Source organism: Macrobrachium rosenbergii, chromosome 3 (genome assembly GCF_040412425.1).
Source record: "Macrobrachium rosenbergii isolate ZJJX-2024 chromosome 3, ASM4041242v1, whole genome shotgun sequence".
Lineage (NCBI taxonomy): Eukaryota > Metazoa > Arthropoda > Malacostraca > Decapoda > Palaemonidae > Macrobrachium > Macrobrachium rosenbergii.
In genome coordinates this window covers 24,647,836-24,663,793 of record NC_089743.1, presented here as the reverse complement: position 1 = coordinate 24,663,793, position 15,958 = coordinate 24,647,836, and positions in this window count along the sequence as shown.

Here is a 15,958-nt window from a genome sequence, read left to right as displayed (position 1 = left end):
AATTTCCTTTGTCTAACTTCTCACATCACTCCATCCCTAAACATTCAAACCGCCGTGAACACAATGCAGCCTCGTCCTAGACTCACTTTTACACGTAATCAGTCACTCTTCTATCTACAAACTCCAACTCGCAACAACTTGTAAAACATATCATACATCCATACTGCCTTACTATTAAGTTATTCATATGCTTATTCCTAAGTCCTAAGATTCTGTATAACTGTTAATTATTAATTATGACATTACAACTTTGAATGTAAGTAATTGTTCGTTACAAAAAGAGGGGAGGGGGAATTCTAAGTGTTCGAACACACATGTGGTGGAGAGAGATAACTTTAAAAATAACACTACCAGAACGGAAATGAGTATCTAAAGTAAGCTCTCATACACAGGACTTCGCGGTAATTTGATGTTATATGCCACGAAAACTTAAAAGAGAAACACATTCAGGAACATGTTTTACTAAAACTATGGATCAAACATTCTCTTAAGGCAGTCGAATTCCAAGAAAAATTTTTTTTTTCAACATGACGTTATATACCCTATCTTCTATACTACTACTGCTTGGTCTTCCTCACCACTTTTTGTCCTGAAAATACGGACAAAAAACTCTAACTTAATAAAAGGCGTTTTTTAATGACAAGATTAACTTATATTTCCAAACAAAAATCAATGAAACTTGTAAAACATAGCTTCTGCTATTTAAACGTTTCATTTTATTTAACAATCATTCAAAAACCTAAAACTTTACTAACTACAAAGGGAGACTGAATAACGCCAACTAGCTCATACTGGCTTCACTGAAAAAAAGCGCCTTTTTCTTGCTAAAAGACCACAGTCGAACAGGAAGGGCAAGTCCAGGCCTCTAGCCTCTACAATCCCGGCAAAAGATTATTTTAACCAAAAAATTAAGTGAATGCTCTTTTTCAGTAGAAAATTTTTTTAATTTATATAAAAATATATGGAATGGGATCCGAAGAAATGACTTGGTTCTTATTTGGATTCTTTTTTGTGATGCAAAGGAACATGGAAATGTTTACCGTTGCCGTCATTCTCCTTTTTCTTTTTTTTAATTAAACTGGTGTTCTTCCGGCACTTACTGTTGAGAGTAAATTCTTTACAAACCAAACAAAGAATTTACCAAGAGCTAATGGCAGGTACAAAACGAGTTACATTATCAAGTGGCGATCAAACACGGGAATCATGATACTATGACGTATGTGAGTGCACCAAAGGGTGGAAGGTCACCTGAGAGAGAGAGAGAGAGAGAGAGAGAGAGAGAGAGAGAGAGAGAGAGAGACGCTGAGTTACACGGGGTTGAAATAATTCAGGCGTCTCTGACACTTAACAATCCAACTGAGGAGATTCCATTATAAACGTAATAAAAATAAATCAAATAAGAGACTCAGTCACTTTATGATGTATAATCTTAAACTGGCCGATTGTCGTATTATTTACAGCTTTAGTTAGTAGTCTGTTCCAAACTGGAGGAATTCCCAACAGCGGCTGGGTCACAGGGCCAGCAGCGTCAAAGGGCTGAGTCAGTCCGTCCAAGGGAATGCCACTGCTTAAGGGCTGGACAGATGGGCCTTGAAAAATGCCTGTCAAAGGTCCTAATATCTCCCTTGTAAAGGGGTGAGACAATATCCGATGGATATAAGAAATGTAGATTCGTAGGTGAAGCTTCACCAAAGATTTCCACATCTCTATACTTTTCCCAAAATGATGTTAAATGATCCATTCTCCTGCCTCTTTCAAAATTACGAACATTGCAGCTCAAGTGAGTGAAGTATTGGTTAATATGAAAATGACCTCATAGGAAGACAATCCTTGATGTGTCCCAACGAGATGGCACGACTGACCGCTGCCCACGCAACAGTGTAATAAACGTGGTAAGGATTTCTGGAACAGGTTCTCTGCTAGACGATTAAGGAGTGAAAGGTTTTTATTTTAGCCATTTCTGCGGTGAAAGAGAGGCATGTTTCCCTATATATGTCAAGTTGCATGATGGTGTTAGAGCAATGACGAGTTCAAACACTCCATCGATCCGAGGGGATTGAGGAGTATAATACCATTCTGAACTCCTGGGTAATCACAACCCTGGGATTCTCTACCTGCAAGTAGTAGGAATCTATCAAACACGACTAAGGCAGCAGAGTTGTCAAAATGACAATGGGCTGGGGTTCACTGCAAATGTGATGAAGTGTATCGTGACATGGAGAAATTTTGCGTATGAAAACCAATCACATGCACAGCGCCCGATTCAGTGCCACTGACAACCTGTCTAAATTGTTACGGAATGTCAAGGGTTGGTGAGTAGCTAGTTGAAGGACGAACAAGACTATAAAAGGTTCCTAATTGGGGCAGCTCGTTACTTCGAGCTGCTGGTTAGAGAGGAACTGGCTCTTTACTTCATAGTTGATTGTGGGATCACATACGACAGACTTCAATTGAGACGTCGACATACGCATTCACATGGTAGGCTTTCAATGAATGGTTATGAAGGGCTTAGACTCTTTGATGTCATGGAACTCCCTTTGGGTTCTAAGAGACTGATTACAAAAGAAAGCGTAAAATGAACCATCTTTCTAGGCTATGGAAACGGAAACCACCTCCCTATATCGAAGTTTTCCGATTTCTGGTAGGGATCCAAAAAGTTGTCAACGTAGGAACAATCTGTTGATGAGTAGATGGTTCTAACTGCTAGGTAAGAGGCACTGGATGGTCCAAGGGCAACGGAGACGTGGCAATCGCTAAGCGTGGCAGAAGTGCAGACGTGAATGGGCTTTCAAACTCCTAAGGAGGTTTAATCACCGAAACACAAGATATACAACACAAGCACAAAAAGTACGAGTGCTGTTACACTATCCAGATGGAAGCTGGACAACAAGGAGGCAACGCTATTCACACATATGACAGGGGCACGATGGAATCAACAACAGACTAGAGTATATGAATAAAAATATCATGATTCGAATAAATTTCAAGTAATACTTGGCACAGAAAATTTAGCTTTTTTTACGGTGTGGAATTTCACGTAGAATGATTTTTTCCCAACTATTTTTAAGCAGATATATTCTAGTTTCTGTAATTAAATTCCTTGAACTTCACTCAGATGATAAAATCTCTCTCTATATATATATATATATATATATATATATATATATATATATATATATATATATATATATATATATATATATATATATATATATATATATATATTAACTTTATCACATACACAATTGTCCTGTGCATTAGTAGAATTACTAAAAGTGTACAAACTGCCAGCTCCAAAAAAATATATATACCTGCATTAGCAAATATATTTAAAAGTTGGCCACAATGGTAGATCACTACCGGTTATATTATATATATATATATATATATATATATATATATATATATATATATATATATATATATGTGCCTTAACTACACATACATATATACATTGTACATCATATGGTTTTATTTCAAAATAAATTTCACTTGAGTACCTCAAAGCTAACCATAAACTTCAAAAAATAATAATTTTATATTAATATTTCCTCTCCATTACCTTACAATTTACAAAGAAGGAAAAAATAATTTACGAAGTGGCTATGCGTCAACCAACATCCGCCTAGCCTAACTTAACCTAATTTCTGGGTTGGCGTGAGCACAACCTGGGATTAACCAATCCTGAGTGAAAGCGTAGGCATCTGCTGCTTCACATAAGTGACTTGCCAGCATCTTATAACTATCATATTGAAAATTCACTCGATCACCGGCAAAGTCTCTTTCTACAAACTGATTGAAAATACAAGTTATTTCTTGGTTTCTTTTCAATAACTGGTTTACTAGATTTTTTCATGCTCGATATCTATCCCTAGGGATATTTATAGGAGCATAACGAATCTCTATACTACCCACCAAAACCTTCCAATCTTTCTACTAGTCCTAAAATCTTATTTTTTACCATATTCGCCAATTCTGGATCATCATCATTTACATCAATATCGTTGCCTCCAATGTACAGGATAACGATAGCTGGGGCAAATGCTGTCAATTTGGCCACTAGTACAGGACCCAGTAGGTAATCTCACACTGATCCTGATTTCCCAAAAGTGCAATAATACAGGGGCTCTTTTAGTCTCACATCACTTTTACTACAGCACCCTGTCATAAAATGACTTAAATGTTTTACATGAAAATGTCCTACCAGAGCAACCTTTTGGTCTATGCAAAATATGTCAGGATAGGCCATAGCCATTTCCTTAACTTTATACAAAGAACAATGAAAAAATATAAAAGGAAGGTCAAAATTACCACCGAGTTTCAATCAAAAAGTCAGGCTTCAGTTAGGCTAGGAGATGATTGACCGAGTTAATCCTACTAAATCATTTCAGGCTAGGTTACATGTGACTTATTCTAAAATGGCCACCACCATCAGCCAGCCACGTCTTTATCTTTATCGGCCAAGTATCACAACAATCCTTAAAATTTCATAAACTGTGACTATACAGATCACTGTTGTATCAATCAATCACTGCGATCCTGGTCGCGGCACCAATTTATTCCGACTCATTCAGAATAAATAGAGCATTTCAAATCGTAAGGGTTATCGTATAGCCAAAACAATTTGAAATGTATTAACAACACCCAGGTTACTTCACTCATATGCTATTCCAAATTGCACTAAAAACAATGCATTGCCATTGTGTATATTAATCTACGGCATAAAATGATATAAACTTACTGATGGCGCATTTAAAGTTCCTAGCTTGAATTAGAATCAGATTGGCATGAGAACAATCTCTACTTTGTAACCCTCATCCAAAGCACACCTCAAGAAATTCTCCTTATGTTTAGATATACATATCTCCTACAGGAATTTCCCTATATGAACTTTAAGATGAAAGGGAATATGTAAGTGGATTTGAAGGCACCAGCACCTATGGCTGCATTCCCTTTTCTTGAGTCCCTACTAGTTCGAACTACACTGCACCAAGGCTGTGATGAGACTGGCTTCACATTCGTCTTTGGCCAACACCAAACAATCGACTAACCAGCAGACAAACAACCGACGCTGGTAGTTAAGCACTATTACACGTATAAGCTACTTACAATTAAATACATGAAACAGCCAAAACAACGCTTGTCATTGCTAAATACACACACAAAACATAATATCCCTCTTCTACATAATTCGCATTTCCACTTTATGTAATTTAAAAAGAATACATAAAAACATACCACAACTTGCAGAAAAGTATTCTCTCTCCTGTCGAAGTTTTGGTGGTACAGTAGATCTAAGTAGTAGCTCCGCGGCGGTGATTTCCTTCTAACTTGACTTTTTCTACAGTTTTTTGGTTGCTAATTATGGATTTATCTTCAATTTTTGTCGCAAGAATGTAATTAATCTGTAATTAACCCCTGAAGTCCATCCAACAAGGGTTTCCATACGCGATCTTCACAAGATAGAGCACGGGTACGTCTGTTTGGAATGGTTCATATCCCGTCCGGCAAGTGCAATAACTTGTTAACGTATGGGTAACACCGCCCAGGCCAGTACTAAGCACGGCGAAGGGACATTCCATCCCCCCCGACGCCAGTACTAAACACGGCGAAATGCATTTAACTCCCTCCTGTTGGCGAATGGCTCCCTCTCGTTTTTCCCCTCCAGAGGGCGCCTCCCCAACGTAAACATGTCCGCTCCATTTCTGTGTTCTCCCCCACCCAAAACCCCAAATTCCCACAGTCCCCCTTTACTGCTGAGTAGAGTTAAGGGGCAAATAACAGTTGGCAGACAACAAACAAACCCACCACCAGTATCAGAAGCCCTAAAAGGGTAGAAAAAACCAGTTTCTAAGGTAAAAACAGGCACGGAGCTAGTACTTAGAATTACCGTTTTGACATATGTATTAAGATTTGCTCCCCCCCCCTTGGAAAATATGCTGCAGGCGCCCATGGGTAACATAAGATTAAAAAAATCCTACAAGTTAAAGAAACATTAAATAATGTGAAATCAGTGTCATATACCAGAACACACAACAAACCTTCAGTAAAAATGAAAATTAGTTATAAAGCTGTGCACAGAATGTAGTAGCGTAGTATGCCCACCATGTGGAGTAAGCGTAACCCTCAACATCAGCGGCCCATGTCCTGAGGGAAAGGGGGAATGGGGCAGGAGACTATCATTTTGTGTGTCAACCAAGCAGTAACATCTGGAGTTAAGATTGCTTGTTGCTGCATTACATCCATAGTAATTGCACCTGTTAACATTTGAATGGTACATTTGGTATTATTTTACAATAATTCCAACTCATTCTATAATAACTATAGTATTATAGATGCATTTTGCATAAAAAGTAATTAAACTTTGTCTCTGAACACTTTTTGGGGAAATTCACCGTTTCCGAGATATGAATGTTTATATAATCCCCATCCTCGAAAAATTTCTAAGTGTTTTGTTTACTTTAACACGGACACAGTTTGTACTCTGATGCGAGTTTGTTTTTGTTTAGAACTGCATTGTGGTTCTGATGCGAATTTTTTCCCCCTTAAAATTGCATTGTGGGTAGTTACGTGTTGTCTGGGAGTCACGTGACCTAGTGAAAATCTTACAGGTGTCAGACATTTTCCCTTGCCATTTGGTTCAAGTCTGTCATAGAGTGAGGTCATGTCCAGTCTGTGTTCGTCTTGTAACTTTGATTATTTTTGCTTAATTCACAATTTCTTTGAGAATGAAACACGATGCACTGATTTTTAAAGACAACATGGAATGTTACCTGCAGCAGCACAGTTCAGTTTTACACCAATTTTTACTTGAAGCTGCTAAATTATATCCACCTTTAAGTGACACTCAGCCACCATCACCACCTAGGGAATCATTTTCTGACGACGACGACGACGACGACGATGACACTGTAGATGAGCCACAACCATCTCGTTCTGGATATAACCCATCAAAATGTCTGTGTCCATCCAATTAAGGTAAATTTATAATTGTTTTTAAAATTTTGTAACATGATTTACCTTCTGTAACCCCTGTGGCTAGCGCGCGCAGTGCAACATTACCTCTTGCCAGTATATACGAGCCTGCCATGAATCGTTATAAATGCGGATAAGGCGCAAAGCGCCGTTCCGCCACCCCCTTGTGGTTCTACATTACACTAGCCTACGTTGCCTGACTATGGCTTGCTAGGTATGCTATGATTTACCTCATTTTATTCATTAATTCAAATGCTGTTTTGTGTCGATGGTGATTTACCCCACCCAAAACTGTCCCCCACCATTCCCAAAGGGTCCCCAACCTTGCTGGATGTGGTAGGGGTGTATAGGCTAGTAACTCAAAAACAACTCATTTCCCCGATGTATTACTATCAGAACACATTAATACACACATGAAAATACATAATTACTTTAGAAAAATGGAGTTGGAACTGTTGTAAAAATTTACCGCACATTTTCTCATCGCCCATTACTTCTGTATAATAAGGCATTTTCTTAATCATATTAAGGCATATTCTTAATCATATTAACAGTTTGAAACTGACATTTAAGATAGTGTACAGAAATTTCTGAAATTGTGAGGTTATTTGACATCAAATGATCATTTGGCAACAATTTTCAAATGATCTGTTTCGCTGGTTTTTAAGTTCCCAATATTTTAATTTTCTAGACTGTTTTGAAAAAATGTAATAACTTCGTTGTTTTCACGTTTATGCTGAGTTTTGACCTTATTATAAAGTACATCTTACATGGTCTTACAGGTTTCATCTATCTTTCTATAAATATGGCCTAATTCAGAATGTCTATAATTTCATAAGTTTAATTTTTTTATTTTTTGGCGTAATTTTAGAGATGGAAAGTTGATTTCTGGCAGCAGCTAGTTTCTCTCTTTACTATAGAAGCCACTACTTTCCAGATATTACCCTTACATCGAAAACCATGGATTTTATCAACACTTCGGTACAAAGAAATTCACGAAGTTTGATATTCATTTGAACCGTTTATCCTTTGAACAAACTCAATTTGCTAATGGGAGTTCGTTTTCACATAGCCTACTTTTTTCACCTAAAGATGAATATTATGAAAAAAATATAATCTGTAACATGTGTTTTCTAGTATTTCAAAAACGAAATTCTGGGTAAAACTGCAGACTACTACAGCACTCTTCTAACTACCAGTTTCTACGTGAAGTGGGCGTCATGTTTAGTACCAGCCCCCAGGGGATGAACGTAAAAACGTAAACATAAGGAGGTAAATAACAAACAGAAGCCATAAACATAAATAAACGGCACTATATATTCCGGTGTGTGGCAGGCGGAGATCAGGCCGCGGTAGTTGTCTGCAGTTTTACCCATGCTTAATATGGAAATCATTTTAAAATCCATAGCGCAATCTAACTGTTACCGAGATATTTAACATTCACTCCATGGGGCTGGTGCTAAACACGGTGCTCATAGGAGTACCTAATATATATATTATACATATATATTAAAGTAAAAATTTACCCCACATTCTTTTCAACAAAACTTATTTTTTACCTACCTTCATCTTTATCCACAGACTTTCTTGACCACTCGGCCGTATCTTTTTTATCTCGATTTTGATGTTTTAACCGGAGTCTCCTGACTATAGTCCTGGATTCTGCTTTTGGCCTACACAACATTTCTGTAGCTTTGTGTGGAAATCAAGTTTTTTTTAGATGTTGTATTATAAAACCACCAACTGTAGCATTTTTTCCTGGCAGTTTTCCTGTTTTGACTTCTGGTCTGTGCTTAATAACAGGTATTGTGGCAAGGTCTATTTTTAATTTTAGTTCTCATACTTCTCAGCATGCCTCGGAATTGTTACCCTAAAAAATTGTCGTCAATATACAGGCTACTGCACTATTTACAAGCAAGCAAACTTCTCCTTATTAGCGTTCCTTTCTGAGCTTCACAGCTGATACAAAGTCCAACTTCAATGTTTCGAGTCTGTACTAGACACTCTTAGCATAATGTTATGCATTCCTCTTTTCCAAGTGCCTGTCCTAAGCCACATTTTCATCATTCATCTTGCACGCGCTGAACAACTTTCATTCTACACACTTTTTCGTTTGGAGGAGCGGTATCCGGGTAGGAATTACACCCTTCTCACTTCCATCACAAAAACCACCTAAGATTTCATCTGCATAGGCTATGCCGCTGTTGCTTTCGAACTCTTGCAATATTTACATGTGCTCATGAAATTCTTGAACTTGTAGACTAAAATTGCTTTTTTTGGTTTCGCATTCCATATTTTGCATACCTAAAATGTCACATTATATTTCCAATTCTAATCATGAAACCAGGCTATGGCCCTTAGCCTAGTCATCCAGGTGCCATAAAAACTAAATTCCACATCAGGAACTTAGGTTTTCCAAGGGTTTTGTTCCAAACTCATTTTCTTATGTTCAAATACGCAGTTAGTAATTCTCGTCTTGGTGTTGGCTACATCATACTTCCTTTGAACTATTGTTCCAAGAACTAATTGATATCTATTATCCTATACATCGATTGCGAGATAATGCTAGCCTAATGAGAGACGGAGGCCAGACTGTCTTGTTTTCTTTGCAATCCAATGCCATACTCTATTGCACATGCAACAACTGATCACGTATGTTTCGCCGCTCTTCTCTTTGACATTTTTCACATCGGGTTACCAATGAATAATCTAAACAAAGTCATGTACGTCAACGTAACTTTTCTCCAGCAAGGACATTTTACTTGATTAGTCTAGCACTATCTTGCATTTTTTCTAGGCATAACGAGACTAGATTTTGAATGTTCTATTTCACGGGGTTAATCGAACCTTTTATTCATCAGATTTTAGCGCAACAACGGTATAGACTTTGGTTTTGTCTTTGTTTGATCACAGGCGAGTTACTAGGCCTAGGATATTACCAGTTGCCTCAATGGACATTCTAGAAAGGAACGAACACCTGATTCACTTTCATTTACCTCCAAATGTTCCTTTATTTTGGTTGGCTAATCTTCGCCCATTTTTTGCAAATACGAGGCATAATGGAAGAACACACCATAAACATTACACAACCTACAATACGTTCAGTAAACAACACTGAAGCACAAACATGCGAGAGAGCATCAAAATTAACTCCATAAAAACAAGGACACTAGAATTAACGTTTTACTGCCATACACTGATTTAATGGAGTTGTCGTACGTTGGAGGAACAAAATTGAAAAAAAACTGAATGATTGCATAAATAACAGTAGTTATATTTCAGATTTGTAAGCATCCTCGTGAAGGGGGCGTGACTCGGTTTGGGCTGCCCTTTTAAACCGATTTGAAGGACAAAGGAGTGCTCAACATACAAAAATCTCGTATGTCTGGCATTGACGACCTGTTGTTCTACAGGAAAAATGGCGAGGACAGAGTTTCGGTAGTCATATTCCAAAAATCAATATTTTACTGATAATATGATCTCAGGTTTTTGATGAATTATGATTAATTTTTAATTTGATTTGTTAGCATATATCCTTTTTGGCATAAAGTTCTAAATATAATATTAAGATTTATGCATCTCATTGCAGTTTATGTTAAGTAGTAATTTTGTTGTGCATAGTAGCTTTGTTTCACTTTGGCAAATATTTCTGTTGCATGGTTATATTATCTTCACAGACCTTTCAGATATCACCATTTTGTCATGGTTATATTCGTTATCTGCAACTACCAGTTGCAGTTAATGTGTAGATTTTTGAGCTGACTGGATTTCAATATCGATGTAACTTTCAAAATTATTTCCTGACCTTCCGTGTGTTGTTACGAGAAGTGATCCAAAACTGGGTGCTTTGTATTTTAGTAAAAATTTATTAGATACATATGTGTCATCTGACTGTGGCCGCACCGATAACTTTCCTTTCAGGTACCATTACTCTTAGATCAGACACCCATCGTGGAATATAATGATGATGTGTCCTCCTCTGTAACTCCCTTTTTATAGGCTATATGAATCTCATTTTGTGTAAACCTTTAAAAGGCCTGCCGGGAAACGTATCTCTTCTTTGAACTCTCAGGATCAGCTTTCTGAAAGACTTTGCTGCTCTTCATAGCTTGTTAGTTGAATGTTCTAAGATTAGTGGTTCTCATAACTTGAGAACAATACTCTGTGCTTGCCAGGAGGGCTCGCCGCGCGGCACAACTTGCTCACAGTTATATCGGCTACAACTGATGCCAAGCTACCGTAGGTGGCTACATGTGTTTGCATACATAGAGTACCAGTACGTGTTAATGCATGCAACAAAACACTCCTGTGTTTCGACAGTAACTTGCAGCTGTAATGCTGCTGACCAACGTGTAAACGGTGATTACCGTGTACACACCGCTGATACACGTCTCAGCTGAGTTCCACACACTTATGACCCCTGCTACTACCAGATTATAGTAGATTCGTGACCCCAACCCCTGCCGGTACAGAGACTTGTTTTCCTTGTCACTTACACTCAAAAGATCTGGACCCAAGATTACTATTTATTGCAAAGAAATCCTCCCCAGCTATTCCTAGTGATGTAATAGTAAGTTGTTGAGGTGTTTTAAAACAAAATGAATATAAAAAATCGTTTTTCACTGCTAACCCAAAATTCTGCTGAAAGCTGCCCACCTCCTGCGGTGACTGCAGGAGCTGCTGATCTAAGAATTAAAGAATAAACTAATTGATGGGTTCGTATGAAAAATTTTTTTTTTAAATTGCCTACCGATATTCCACTTTTAGAAACGTACATTACAGGGTTCAGAACCTTCATGGGCAACATAAGAGAGGAAATGGGAATACACCTAAGCACTGCAGCTTATGCGCACTGGGCAGTTACTTTGGTGGTTTTGACACCTTTAACGCTAATGGTGAGTTTCAGGAATGTACACTTCCAAATATTGCAGAGATGACAAATTTTGAGATCTTTCTTTCTAAATTATTTCTTTTATTCGATTTAGTCTCCACAAGAATCCCAGTAACATTTAAACGGCAGAAACTTTATAAAACTTGTTTTCAGGAGATGCAACTCACGTACTAAGATGTCCAATATTTTCTATACTTATTCACAAGAATGCTATGGTACTATATCATTGATGTACTAGAAAGAAACTTAATAGACTCTGACTTCATGGGCATTGCTTATTAGTCAGTATTATAATGTCCATTTCCAATAATTCAATACCAGTTTCATGATTACCTGTTTCCTATCTACTATTTTGTTTCATAATCCTTATCAATTTTGCTGACGCCGTGATGCATTTAACAGTTATTTACATAGCTGCTTTTCCTTTTCATCTCTAGGTCATTCTAGTATTCTCCGTAATCTTCTATGTACCAGCCTCCTGGAACTCTTATGTTTTCCCTGAGAGAATACAAGCCCTTGGATGGTTGATGTGTGTCTTCCCTGCTGCAGTGATCCCTGCTGGAATCATCTATGCCGTTTACATGGGCAAACGGTCTTGGCATCATCTAACAAAGACGTCCCCTGATTTTTGCCCTCATCACATCAGGGTGGAGTCAGCAGCGTCTATAAAAATCTGGCATTTAAACTGGACGAGGGCAACATTACAAATTCTTCCATAGAAATAATCACAACATAAAATAATGATATTCAGCACACTATTGGTGAAGATCATTTTCTTGTAGCTATATAAATCAGATGAAATATCCTTGAAGAAGGACAGGGAGGTATATAGAGGTATTCTACAAAATGTTCAAGTATACAGAAGACCCTCAAATCTTGTGGGTTTCGTGTTCACGGATCTGATTATATGGAAAATTTTCATAAATAATTAAACGGAATATTTTTTTAGAATTTTGCTGTGATTCATGTAAAGCTGCGTTTGACTTCAGTAGGCTAGAATAGAGGAGAAAACTAAAAATGTTTAGTAGGCCATTAATGCACAAAAATATACAATTAATCATTTTATAAGTATAATATATACAAATCAGTTATAATTTATAAACACTGCACTGTGTGCAAAATCCTTCTCTCTTTTATGCAGAAACTGCCACATTTCTGTTGGTGCAGGATTACTAAAACAAAGGAATCCCAATAGCCTCTGCTAATAAGGTTTAAGAAAATTCCAAATCCTTATACTAACCCGTAAGGCAGATTGAAGACAAAAGTTCCAGGGGCGTTCGGAGTTTTCTCAGGCTCGGCGTCTTCATTGGTTTTCCCTGAATGCAGAGTGAGGTTATTTGAAAAGAGCAGCAAGTGGGGGTTGTCAGTTGGAAATGACGGTGAGCTCCAGTAAAATTGGACCTTGATTAGCCAGTCTTCAATAGCACTACTGTTCTATGATCGGCTTTGCATAGGTATCTAATAATCCTGAACATTTGACAATGTTCGGTGTTGCTTTTGGCACAAAGTTTATTTTCACAGCTCGTAGAACACGTACCATCTCATGCTTCCAGAAAATTAACTATTATTTATAGGGTTACTATGTCTGCAAAGATGGTGTTGTTATGAATGTCAAACGCTGAATTCAAGGCTTTTGTTCCACTATTGTTAGAATACTGTTAATCCTGTCTGGATGTCTGCCTCATTTTGGGACATTTATTATTTAAACAATATCCATGATGTTGATGATTTGGATTAAGACAGCCTCTCCGAAAAGTAATCGATCTGGCCATCCTTCGCCCTTTAGGCTTTGATGCTTCGTAAACTTTACTTCAACAGGAAACTTCCATTAGTCCCTTAGCTCCTGCTACACTCAACTCTCATTTCTACTTGCCTTGCGGAATGTCGGTATCCTCATCTTGCCTACATGTCACGTTTTTACCCTTTCCGACCCCAGAAATATCGCATTCCTTTCACTGAGGAGTTGTAGAGCGTCGCCCTGACAGGAATATTGATGGTGATGCTCATGAGCGTAAAAGAGGCTGCGATTCCATATTAATGAACCATTGCTTTAGTATTGTATACTAGTTTTTGTCTCATCTCTATTGTTGTTTATTTTTGTTATTTGCCTCTTTCCGATATTTCACTAATTGTCATTCTGTTCTGTGTATGCTCGCTTTTTAGGCTTGACGAATAATAATAATGATTTCCGCTATGCTCGCCTCTGGCAGGGATACCTTTAGATCTCGTCAAGGCAACTCTCGTAATGTACCTGGATAGAATGAAGTGGTTAAAGATCTTTATACACATTCAGAGAAATGTTTTTACTGTGGGGGCAAAATGGTATAGCCCGAGGGAAGGACACTTTGCACTGTTAATGAGGCAAGCGAGAGCGCAGTTCAAACTTGTTCTTAAGCACTGCAGAATAAATGAAAAGCAACTAAGAGCTGATGCAATGTCTAGGAAATTAGAATCTGGCGATTACCCCCGTCTTTGGAAGGATATTCAGTCCCAAAATCCCAAAACTAAAAAGCTATCACAGAGAGTAAGAGAAGCCGTCGGTGACGAGGCCATCGCAAGAATGTAGGGCGATCACTTCAGCACTATCCTGAATTACATAAACGATCAAGACTCCCGCAGGGATGTAAATAACCTCCTTACTGATAATATTCAGTTTCACTTCGCCGATCGTATTACGCCAGGTAACATCAGCGAGACCATAAACAACCTACCTAATGATAAATCGCCCGGCTGCGATGGTCTGCCTGCTGAAGCTTTCAAATTCTGCCATCCGATAATTTACATTTTGTTATCTGCTCTGTTCAGTGCGAGCATAATTCACCAGTTTCTCCCAGACTCCCTACTCTTAGTTCACTTAATACCATTAATAAAAAAAACAAGCTAAAGGATGCAGCTGACCCTGGCAATTATCGCCCGATTGCAATTACTACAATTGCGTCAAAGATACGCAAGTCCATTCTTCTAGTGAGACTTCTCCCCTTTCTACACACTACTAACAACCAGTTCGGCTTTAAAGCAAACCACTCAACCGACACCTGCATCTACATCCTGAAAGAATTGCTGAACTATTACTTATCATCAGCCTCTCCTGTTTTCCTATGTTTTGTAGATGTGAGAAAAGCATTTGACAGAGTAAAGTACCTGAAGCTCTTCCTGAAGTTGCACAAACGAGGCACACTTCTATATCTAATTGGCATTTTATGCTGTTGGTTCCCACACAGCAATTCTGTGTCAAATGGGGTAACGCACTGTCGTACACCTTCGGCTCCCTAAACGATCTCCGGCAAGGGGGCATTCTCTCTCCATACCTGTTTAACACGTACACAGATGCCCTGAATGTCAAACTGAACTCACTCCCATCGGATGCACTATCAACGAAACAACAATAAACAACCTCTGTTACGCTGATGATATGGTTCTGATTTCCCCATCAGTGCAAGGTCTCCAGCGACTCATCGACACCTGCCGCCAATATGCAGAGGAGTTTGATATCCTATACAACGAAACCAAGACCCAGTGTATGTCACTGCTCCCGAGATCGCTTACGCATATTGCAGAACCACTAATTTTCCTAGGAAATCATCGTCTGGAATTCGTGCCTGAATTTCCGTATTTGGGACACATTATCACGGACGACCTAAAAGATGCGGCAGACACAGAACAGAGGCGTCGTAAACTATGTGCAACTGGCAACATGATTGCAAGGAGGTTTGCCTTCTGTCACCGAGAAACGAAACTGCTGCTCTTCCGCTCGTACTGCTACAGTATATATGGGTGTTCCCTTTGGACGAACTATACCCGAGAGACCATGGGGCGTATCACTGTTGTTTACAATGACTTTCTGAGACGCCTCACAAACACTCCTCGCTATCACTCAGCCACGCAGATGTTCGTAGGAAACCGCCTGGATAATTTGAAAATCATTGTGAGGCGAACAATGTCCAGTCTGATCACCCGACTGAGAAACAGCAGCTATTCGCTCATACAAAACACCTTGAGCAGTGAGGCAAGAAGATCTAAATTGTGGGAAAGATGGAATAATGAGGCGTTTGTTCCTTAAATGCCTTATTCTTTGTTTTTGATGTTATGAAG